The 12065-nt window shown below is 40.1% G+C and overlaps 1 non-coding gene across 1 annotated transcript; it reads left to right on the forward strand.

Moving 5' to 3' along the window:
• The first annotated feature begins 10782 nt into the window (after window positions 1-10782).
• Window positions 10783-10889, forward strand: LOC127108762 (small nucleolar RNA R71). The gene has a single exon (XR_007796275.1). It is a non-coding gene; the product is annotated as a small nucleolar RNA R71 (small nucleolar RNA).
• Window positions 10890-12065: the final 1176 nt, after the last annotated feature.

The following is a 12065-nucleotide window of genomic DNA, read 5'->3' on the forward strand; positions in this document are numbered from 1 at the left end:
GATTAAGCTCTTATACTTCCACTTAATCACATTCTTAATCATCCATTAACCAAAAATGAAAGTGATTACCTTAATGCAATTTTCTTAAGGCAAGGGCAAAATTGGTATTTCACATAGGGCTCTGTGACAGCTGTATGACAGCTCACACACTCTCCAAATACCAGTTGTGATGTGTTGGCACTTGTCTCATGGCAATTGGCTTTGTAATTTTCATTTTCAACATGCTATGCCAAAATATGCAATTTCAAGTGCAATTCCAAAATGACTTAGTCAAATATTGTACTTTGAAAGTTTATGACAGTTGAAACCACTTCTATTTGGCATATGTGAGGTGTTGCAAAAATCCCCATACCAAAATTCCCATTATTTCTCAAGTTGGACCATTTTGCCCTTGGATTTTTAATTGTACACTTGAAAATTGACCTTTTGCATTGACCATTTTTGATGAATTCCAATTATGCACCATGAAAGTACATGTTAAATGGAGTTTGCACATAAAAAGATCACTCAATTTGGACACTCCATGTGGAAGTTATGCCACTTTGATTATGGGTCAATTTTGAAATTGAATGGACCATAACTTGCCAACCATGCATGGGAATTTCAAGTTCTTGGACTTTTTGGAAAGGTGAGACCAAGATCTACAACTTTCATGTTGAACAAATTTTCATTTGAAGCTTCCTTGGACATGTAATTTTGTGGTCAAAAACTTTCCATTTTTGGAAACTTCCATTACAAGTCACTTTCTATTTTTGGCAATTTCTTGTCTGACTTTATTTTCTTCATTCTTAAGCTTTGCAATGTCAAATAACACTTGTTCCAACATGAATGAAGTGTATCCAACTCTCTCCCACCTCCAAATCCATTAAATCAAGCACAGTTGACCACAGTTGACTTTTTCAACTGATAGATGAATTTGGCAATGCACTGATCCATCTGAGCCCCAATTCTCTAATGAAATGGCTCAAGGATGAAACCCTAGCCTCAATAAGCTCCATACAATCATGAAATGATCCTCATATCCATCATAGACCCCATCTCCTAGCCATGCCCTGATTGGCCCAATGCAACTGATTAGGGTTGACTAGTGGTCAAAACCCTAATCTCAAGGTATCTGATCAATCTTCTGAATCCTCTGGATGATATCAAGACCATGATGATGATGATGTATCCTTGCAAACAAGATCAAGACCAATCCCCTTGAGAAATCAAAAAACCCTAATTTATAGCCCAATCCTCAGATGGCTAATGATCAGTCAATAAAACCCTAGGCTTGCATCTCCACCTCTTATCTGCTGACCAAGACTTAGGAGGATAACTTGCACAATGTAACCACATGATATGCAATATGCAATGCCTAATGACCTACAAATGCAATGTAATATGTTATGCTAGTCCCAAGAGAGGAGGGCAAATTTTGAGGTGTTACAGGTATCATGATGACACTAATCCGTAAATACGGACATAAACTTCATTCCTATATTAACCAACCCATATTATCCCACAATACCTAGGCCTGCCTCTTCATCTCTTTTTGTGTCCTTTTCATTCAGGCGCAATCACATTAAGCCCGTTATCCGTACATGCTTTGTAGTAGAGTGGCCTATTAGTGATTATGATCTGAGAATGGGGTTTCTGGCACATAGATATGTGTAAACCCTTTTATTGGACCCAACTGAAGTTGTGGGGGATCGGATCGTAATCCGCCCTACCGAGTTCAGTGCCAGATACCTCTGAACCAACTAACAGTGGGTACTGCTTTTCTTTTTCTTTTTCTTTTTCTTTTTGTAGCAATTTTTTTTTACAATTCTTTGGTTTAAATGACTTTGTGAGGGTCACCTATATCGGAGTTGCCTTTTGTTTTGCTTTCTTTTATTTTTTGTTTTTCTGGATCATTCACTTATTTGCATCGGTCCCCTACGTAGAGGATGCGTAGGCCGGAGCTGACTGCTAGGATAAACTACTGAGGACTTATACGGAAATGATGATTAAGGCCATGGTATATGGGGTTTCGGGAGTGGTTCCTATATTTATGAAGTCTATGGTGCTAAAATAATACTGATGTTTCGCAAAGTTCTCCCAAGTCACCGCATCCTTACTTAAAACATGTCTTTAAAACCTGAAAACTTTCGGAATAACACTGTTTTCTTTTGCAAAAATTTTTGGTGGGGCTAAAGGTATGGGGAGATAGGATTGTACTAAAGATTTACTATATTCGGTGACTCGTCAGACTCATGCATTATACTTAAAAGCAAAATAAACAACGAAAAGGAAATAAACTATCTAAAAACAGTAAAGAAAAAGCGATAAAGGAAAACGAGAAAAGACAATAAAGAAAGGACGATAGAGTCTCCTCCCACACTTAAATCGAACATTGTCCCCAATGTTTCGAAATAAGATAAGGAAGAGTTACCTGGCAACCTATTGCTGACCACTAGTGCCCTCGCCATCCTGAGGTGGACGACGGGATCGGGTACGACGACGGTCTCTCTGATCCATCCTCGTTTGCAGGGCATCCTGAGCGGTCCTCACCTCTCGAAGGTTACCTAAAATGGAACCTTGAGTGGCTTCAATTAGTGCCATGTGTCTCTGGTGGTAGTTTTGCTGACGGGCTTGTGTATCGGTGATCACTTGCAGGGACTATAGAACAGTGTCATAGGACCTGTCTGTCCTCCGCTGCGACTCTTGCATGAAGCGCATGTTATCCGTCATTTGTTGCTGGATGGTAGAGAGTAGGTCGTCGCGCCTTTTCTCTCTAGCCATGTGGTCACGCCACATCTCCTCTGTAATATAGAAGCCAGGAGTGGTACCTGCAGAAGAAGAAGATGGTGCGGTGTGTGGTGGTGAAGGATGATGGGGGGACACATGGGGTACGGGAGATCTCTCTCTCCGATCATATTCATCATCGGTGTCATGTCCCGCCTCATCAGGAATGTTAGGAGGAAGAGGACCCAAAACAGGTGGGGCATCTAAATCGTAGGTCCAATTCCTATCATCTCGTATATCTGTACGTCTAGTGCAAGGTAGGACAATAGATGGGATGGCTACACCATGAACCATAAGTGTATAACCTCCTTCTCTCCTTGAACGTCACAATTTCATGTCTCTCAAAAATTTTAAGTTAATTGTGCGAGGAGGTAAGGGGTCTAGGGTAGCCAACTTATTGTTCAGGTTAAGTGCCCGAGCAATAGACGTAATCAATCCACCAAAAGAAATCGGTCCCGCTTTATTCAAAGTTAAAATCATATGAGCAAGCATGAACGGGACCGAATTAATACGTCTATTTGTGAGGCTTCCTTGTAAAAATAGAAGCTCTCTAGCATTAACCTTATTTGGATTCTCCCGGCCAAAAATAGTGCATGCCAACAGATATCTAAAAACTCTGATGGCCGGGTTATGGATAGTTGAGGCAAGAACTCCTTCAAAAGAGTTTATGGAAGTGTTTGATAAACGCTCCTAGAAGGAAAATACCTCAACAGACCATTCGGAATCCAAAGGGCCCTCACAAATAGCACAGTCCCCATGAGGGATTCCTAACAAGCTGGCTAGTTCGTCGGTACTGAATTGGTATTCAACAGCAAACATTCTAAATTTGACAGTACCAACTGTGCTAGCAGTGTTAGGGTTGACAATATAAATTAAGGAACTTAAAAATTCAATTGTCAACCGCTCATAGGTAGGTTCTTTATTGGAAAAGAAATTATGCAAACTTAAATTATCTAATAAATGAAATATGCTATGATAGATACCTAAAGTGTAGAGAAAGTCTTCGTCAACATACCTTGTCGGGAGGATTTCCCGATTTTGCAACCGTTCAATAATTTTTCTTTGTCTATCCCCCGGTTTCCCTCCTCGAAGAATGAATCCGTTGAACTCCATTTGAATGCTCTTGAAAAGTGGTGAAGAAGATGAAGTGGTTTTGTGAAAAGGTTGGATTTTTAGAAAATCCGACGGATGAAATCGAAAATGGAAAGTGGAATAATGATTTGTGTGGTATGGTGGTTAGGAAAGTATGAGCTTTTTGTGGGTTCAAGGACTTTTTTCCAAGGTGAAAAAATGGGTTTGGGAGGTTGTAAGTTGCAAAAATGGTGAAGAAAAGGATTCTGCCCCGACCATTTACAGACGCTGTGGCGGGCGCCACAGGTCCTATGGCGGGCGCCACGGGTCCTATGGCGGGCGCCACAAGGCCAAATCTGGCTGGGCCAGATTTTGGTCCTTTGGTTTGGGCTTCTCTTGTCTTTTGGCTTTGAGGGGTCTGAATAGCATTTGTCTTGTGAGTACCTAGTATTATTGACTTGCATAATTTTTTACAAAAGTAAAAATAAAAGACAAAAACAGAAATAAAAATAAAAATAAAACGAAAATTAAATATTAGACTGCTAAATAAATAAACAACTAAAAATAGAAAAATGCAAAATAAATCAAAACATAAGGTATATAATTAGGTAAAAATAGAAATATCAAGGTATTCATATAATATTCAAAATGCGATAATATAAAATAAGTTATGCAAATACGAGAAATATATAAAAGAGAAATAAAATAAAATGAAATGGTGAGATCAGGTAGTAGGGGTGTCGTCTGCCTGAGTGGATCCACGGAGCACGGCTATCTCCTGCTTGAGCTCTGCGATCTCCTGATATAGACAATCGGCTTCAGTAGCGTGGGTGAGATCAGACACTCCCATCTGTAAAGTTAGATCCGCCACTTCCTGTCTAAGCTCTGCAATCTCTCTACGGCACTCAGCAATCTGGGTGCGTATGTCGGGTGTCTGCAATGAATGATTATTAGAGAAAACAATGATTCTAGGAGATGGTGGTGTAGGCGTGTATTCAGCAACGGGTGGCGATCTCGGTTCCTCAACGGTCTCTCCCTGGCCCTCTAGAGCATAACTCCAATTCGCTGGATCATGCACACTGGTCATCATAGGGTCTGGTAGTGTGAAATAATGGATGGCCTCACTGTCGACTAGCAATCGGAACTGACATGGGTGGAAAGAGGCTCTCCTCATCAATCCTCTGGTCAAACAGAAATCGATGTCCATGGTAGTGTATCCACAGTAGATCCGAAGATGTGACAGCTTACGAGACAGACCTAGAGCGACAACAATCTGTGTGATGATTCCACCCACATGGATGACTCCTTCGGTAGATCTGGAGATACTGCTGAGATTGTATAATAAAAAGTTCCCACATGCTACTGGGCGAGACTGGGATGCACAAAATAATAGGAAGATCTCCTCTTCACTCAGTAGTGCCTCTGCATCCGGTCTTCCCAGGAAGGAATGTGCTAATATCATCTGAAAATATCTGAAGGCTGGGTTATGTATGACATAAGATAGCTGCATAGATGGATCCTGGCTTCCGCCACCTGATATATCACTCCAAAACTTCTCCACCTCCTTACCCAGAAAATATCCCATAGGTGTCTCCGGGATAGCATCAGGAGTAGTCTGGAAACCCAATAAGTCGTCGAACTCTTTCTGGCTGAAGGAGTACTCAACCCCGAAAAGCCTGAAAGCAGCATACCCATCTGGTCCAGAGTATGGATCATAGTCGAATGAACTCAGGAACTCCAAAGTCAGGTTCCTATATGTGTTACTCAAGTCATCAGCAAATTCGTCCCAGTGAAGCTGGTGGCTAAGGAATCGGATACTAGGCTCGATACCCAGTGCCTCCATACAATGCTGATCAGGGTAACGTGTGGGTGCCATAGGGCGCTGATACAAAGCAATGTATCGCTCCCTCTGAGCATTATCTCTATAGGCATGCATGTCATCGAAACCCTGCATCCTGTAAACGTTAAGAAAGTGATCCTAAAAATGCAAACCATTCAAATTTTTAGTCTCGATGCAAAATACGATAAAATAAAATAAAAATAAAATTAAATAAAATGCGAAAAAGTAAAATGAAAGAAAAACCATGGGTTGCCTCCCACACAGCGCTTGTTTAACGTCATTAGCTTGACGATTAGAATTTATACACCTGTAGTAGTAGGGATTGGTGGATCAATGAGGGTGTGGCTCGAGTAGTATGCTGGAATGTCTCCTCCTTCGTAGAGCTTCAGTATTTGTCCATTTACAATGAATGGACTACATGTTTGGTTCTTGATTTCTACGGCTCCGGATCTCAGAATCTTGGATACTTTGAAAGGACCACTCCATCTTGAACGTAGCTTTCCAAGGAAGAGTAGTAACCTAGTGTTAAAAAGGAGAACATAATCGCCTATATTGAAGTTTTTCTTTACTATTCTTTTGTCGTGATAGACTTTTGTCCTCTCTTTATATATCTTTGCATTCTCGTAGGCCGATTGCCTAAGTTCTTCTAATTTATGAATATCTAGGGTACGCTTTTCTCCAGCGGCTAGGTAGTCTAAATTCAAAGTTTTAATGGCCCAATAGGCCTTATGCTCTAATTCGAACGGTAAGTGACAAGATTTTCCATAGACTAGTTGGTAAGGAGTAGTTCCTATAGGGGTTTTGAAAGCGGTTCTATAGGCCCATAATGCTTCTTGAAGCTTCTGAGACCAGTCTCTACTAGAAATAGAAACAGTTTTCTCTAGGATTTGTTTTATCTCCCTATTAGATACTTCTACTTGGCCACTAGTCTGTGGGTGGTACGGTGTTGCTACTCTATGCCTAACTCCATATTTTCTTAAAAGTTTGTCAAATATTCTCGAAATAAAGTGTGATCCTCCATCGCTTATGACTAAACGTGGTGTTCCAAATCTAGGGAATATATAGTTTTTAAATAGTTTGATTACTACCCTAGTGTCGTTTGTGGGTTCAGCTATAGCTTCAATCCACTTAGACACATAGTCTACAGCTACTAAGATATACCTGTTTCCTAAGGATGGTGGAAAAGGTCCCATGAAATCTATACCCCATACGTCAAAGAGTTCTACTTCCTGAATGTTTCTTAAGGGCATTTCATCTCGTCTTGAAATGTTTCCAGTGCGTTGGCATCTATCACATTTGACAATGCAAGCATAGACATCACGCCACATGGTAGGCCAGAATAGGCCAGCTTGAAGAATCTTGGCGTATGTCTTAGAGGTGCTCGCATGTCCACCATAAGATGCAGAATGACAATGCTCGATAATACTATTTACCTCTTCTTCTGGAACGCAACGGCGAAAAATTCCATATTTACCCCTTTTGAAAAGGAGCGGTTCGTCCCAATAGAAGTTTCTCACATCGTGGAAGAATTTTTTCTTGCGGTGGTAGTCAAGATCAGGGGGTACTATATCAGCAGCTAGGTAATTAACGAAATCTGCATACCAGGGTACATTACTTATTGCTAAGGAATTTTGGGAATGCTCATAAGGATCTAGGTTATCATCTTCAATGGTTTATACTTTAGCTATCAGTCTATCATAGGCGAAATCATCATTTATGGGTACTAGTTCTGGTTTTAGATATTCTAGCCTAGAAAGGTGATTGGCTACTACATTTTCAGGGCCTTTTTTATCTCTTATATCTAAATCAAACTCTTGTAGTAATAGAATCCATCGGAGTAACCTGGGTTTGGCATCTTTTTTACTTAATAGGTAACGAATGGCAGCATGATCGGTGTAAACAATAATTTTTGCTCCTACTAGATAAGATCTAAATTTGTCTATAGCGAAAACTACAACGAGTAATTCTTTTTCAGTTGTTGCATAGTTAAGTTGGCCAGCATCTAGGGTTCTACTGGCATAATAAATGGCATGTAATTTTTTATCTTTCCTTTGTCCTAGAACGACACCAACTGCATAATCACTAGCATCGCACATTATCTCGAAAGGTTCCGACCAATCAGGCGGTTTCATAATAGGTGCAGATACTAACGTTTGCTTTAAAAGATTAAATGCGTCATTACATTTTTCGTCGAAAATGAATTCAGCATCTTTCATTAAAAGTCCAGTTAAAGGTTTAGTTATTTTGGAGAAGTCCTTAATAAAACGCCAGTAGAATCCAGCGTGTCCAAGAAAGCTTCGGACTTCTCTGATGGTTTTTGGGGGTTTTAGGTTTTCTATAACTTCTATTTTAGATTTATCTACCTCTATACCTTTTTCGGAAACTATATGTCCTAAAACTATTCCTTCGGTCACCATGAAATGACATTTTTCCCAGTTTAGCACGAGGTTCACCTCCACGCATCTCTCCAGGATTTTCTCAAGGTTAGCAAGGCAATTGTGGAAATTAAATCCGCAAACCGAGAAATCATCCATAAACACTTCCATGATACCATCTAGGTAATCTGCAAAGATTGACATCATGCAGCGTTGGAAAGTAGCTAGAGCATTACAAAGGCCGAACGGAATTCGTCTGTAGGCAAAAGTTCCATAAGGGCATGTAAAGGTAGTTTTTTCTTGATCTTCAGGGTGAATAGGTATTTGGAAGAATCCAGAGTATCCATCTAGATAGCAGAAGTAAGAGTGTATGGCTAGACGCTCCAACATCTGGTCTATAAATGGTAAAGGGAAATGATCCTTCCTAGTTGCTTTATTTAATTTTCTATAATCTATACACATCCGCCATCCTCCTTCTAAACGTTTCGCTACATGTTCGCCTTTATCGTTTTGCACGACTGTGATGCCTCCCTTTTTAGGTACTACATGCACAGGGCTCACCCACTTACTGTCCGAGATCTGGTAGATTATACCTGCCTCAAGTAACTTAAGAACTTCCTTTTTAACAACATCACTCATTATAGGGTTTATCCTTCTCTGATGTTCCCTTGAGGGTTTTGAATCTTCTTCGAGCGAAATCCGATGCATGCATACGGATGGGCTTATACCTTTCAGGTCAGAGATATTATATCCTAAGGCTGAGGGATGTCTTCGTAAAACGTCTAAAAGTTGGTTCGTTTCCTCTTGGCTCAAGGTAGCACTAACTATCACTGGACGATTCATCTTTTCGTCGAGGAACTCATATCTCAGGTTCTTAGGCAGTTCCTTAAGTTCTAAGGTTGGTTTCTTAGGGCATGGCATAGGATCTGGGGTAAGGGATAAACATTCGTAAAGGTTATCATCGATGTAAGGTTCTTTAAAGTCATCATCTTCCTTTATGGGGGTTGATGGTAACTTGATTGTTTTTATAATTTCTTTTTGTTCTAATTCTGTAACACATTCATCAATGATATCTAAGGCATAACACGAGTCTCCCATCACAGGTGCCATAAGAAATTTCGAAAGTATAAATTCTATTTTCTCGTCACCTACCTCAAATGTCAACTTTCCTTTCTTGACATCTATTATGGCTCCTGCAGTCGATAAGAATGGTCTACCTAGAAGGATTGGTATATCATTGTCCTATTTGATGTCCATGACAACAAAATCAGTAGGAATAAATAACTGACCTATCCTAACAGGAACATCTTCTAGGATGCCTATTGGATATTTGACAGATCTATCGGCTAACTGAAGTGACATCTTAGTGGGTTGTAATTCTCCTAAGTTTAACCTCTCACAAACCGCTAAAGGCATTAAGCTCACACTAGCTCCTAAGTCTAGAAAAGCTTTTTCGATGACATGATTACCCAAAAGGCAAGGAATGGAGAAATTTCCAGGATCTTTATCTTTCTTTGCTAATTTGTCCTCGAAAATAGCATTACATTCCAAAGGCTTCGGATCGTCAAGTCTACGTTTGTTGGTAAGGATGTCTTTGAGAAACTTTGCATAAGAAGGTATTTGGGTGATGGCTTCTGTGAAATGGATTTCTACATGAAGTTTTTCTATAACTTTAATAAATTTTTGATACTGTTTATTGATCTGTGTTTGTTTGAGTCTTTGCGGATATGGTATAGGTGGTTTATATGGCGGGGGTGGTACGTAAGTTTTATCTTTAGGTTCTTCTCCTTTTTCTCGACCTTCCTGGTTTTCAGATTCCTCTGGTTCCTTTACTTCGTCCGTGGGTTTGGTACATTCCTTAGAAGTTTCGGGTTCACTCAATCTAGGGTTTGGTGGCTCATCATAAGCGTTCCCACTTCGTAGGGTAATGGCATTGGCTTGTCCTCTCGGATTTGTTGAGGTTGTCCAGGGAATTGTCCTCCAGGTGTAGTCTGAGGGGCTTGGTTTAAAGCTACCTGAGAGATCTGGGTTTCAAGCATCTTGGTATGAGTAACTATTTGATCAACCTTGGTTCCTAACTGAGTAATCAATTCGTTAACATGAATGTTTTGGTTCATGAACTCCTTGTTTTGTTGGGTTTGAGCGGTGATAAAATTTTCCATAATTTTCTCAAGGCTCGGTTTTGGTGGTACAGGTTGCATAGGTTGATTTGATCTAGGGGCTTGATAACTAGGCCTCGGAGGTGCATTATTTTGGATAGGGTTATTGTTTTTATAGGAGAAGTTCGGGTGATTCCTCCATCCAGGGTTATAGGTATTCGAGTATGGGTTCCCTTGGGTGTAGTTCACTTGCTCAGAGTGGGTTTCGTTTAATAGACTGCATTCTGCGGATTGGTGTCCTTTGGTTCCACATATCTCACAATCCGACAAAACTGCGGCTACAGTATTCGGGTTTATGCACATATGCTCGACTTTAAGGGCTAATGCGTCCATTTTAGCTTGCATCATGTCTATAAAGCTTAGTTCATGCACTCCTCCTTGGGCTTCCTTCTTCTCAACTGTCGTTCGTTCGACTCCCCGTGATTGATGGTTTTGAGCCATATCTTCGATGAGGGCACTAGCTTCAGGATAAGGTTTGTTCATCAGAGCACCGCCTGCGGCAGCGTCGATGGTCATCTTTGTGTTATAATGAAGTCCATTATAGAAGGTTTGAATGATTAACCAATTTTATAAACCATGATGTGGGCATGCTCGTAACAACTCTTTATATCTCTCCCAAGCTTCGAACAGCGATTCTCCTTGGTTTTGGGTAAATCTAGTTATATGGTTTCGAAGAACGGCGGTCTTACTCGGGGGAAAATATCTAGCAAGAAAATCTCTTCTAAGGTTATCCCAAGTCGTAATGGAATTGGGTGGAAGGGAATCTAACCACGATAGGGCTTTATCTCTGAGGGAAAAAGGAAATAATCTTAAACGTATTGCCTCAGGAGAAGCTCCATTGGTTTTAAAAGTATCTGCTAATTGAAGAAATATTTTTAAATGTTGGTTTGGGTTCTCAGTAGCGAGACCCGCGAATTGTCTCTGTTGCACTAGTTGCAACAGGGATGGTTTAAGTTCAAAATTATTAGCTGGGATAGTTGGGTTTACTATACTAGAACTAGGTTCTTCATTAGATGGTTGAGCGAAGTCCTTAAGAGGTCTTTGGTTTTGATCTTCGGCCATAGCTCTCTTAATTCTATGAAAGAATAAACGTGCGCGAGCGTAACGTTCAGGTTCCGCCAGAGGGTATACTAAGCTTAAACTTCTGGTGCTGCGAGTTCTTCGCATTGACCGGCGGGAAATAACCTAAGTCTAAACGATACAACAACAGGAAAATGAAATTTGACGAAATTGGTCCCCGACAACGACGCCAAAAACTTGATGCGGTGTTTTTCGCAAGTATACGAACGCGTCAGAGTAATATAAAAGATTATCGAATCCACAGAGACCAAGTGTCAATCTATCGTTATCTGTTGTTATGGTGTTTATCAAAGGCAATCAAAATAGGTGTTTTTGAAGTGTGCAATGAAAAGTAAAGTGTTGAATAAAGGTTAATTGATAAAGACAGGATCGAATGTAATTCACGTAATCAATTAATAATCCAAGTACTTGCTAATAGAACTACTTATGGGAAATGTTTCCTACTTTGAAAAGAACTAATTTAACGGGAACTGTCGCTTTCGCGTATTCAGAACCGAGTTGTACTCCCTAATCAAACCCTCTTATTGTCACTTATAAAAAGGCGCGCATTGCGTTAGAGTAGTAAACCTATTTTTAAGAAGTATAGTATCTTGACTAAGTTGAAAAGTATTATAACCTGGATTTCTTAACCAAAAGAGGTTCTTACGAACCAGACTCTAAACTTATAAACGCGTCCAAAAATAGTTTTAAAATCTCTTTTCTTCTTAAGTTAAAAACTCCTAATGAACTAGACAAAGCGCTTTCGCTGTTTTTGAAATAGTTAAAAACAATTAA

Source organism: Lathyrus oleraceus, chromosome 7, assembly GCF_024323335.1.
Source record: "Lathyrus oleraceus cultivar Zhongwan6 chromosome 7, CAAS_Psat_ZW6_1.0, whole genome shotgun sequence".
NCBI lineage: Eukaryota > Viridiplantae > Streptophyta > Magnoliopsida > Fabales > Fabaceae > Lathyrus > Lathyrus oleraceus.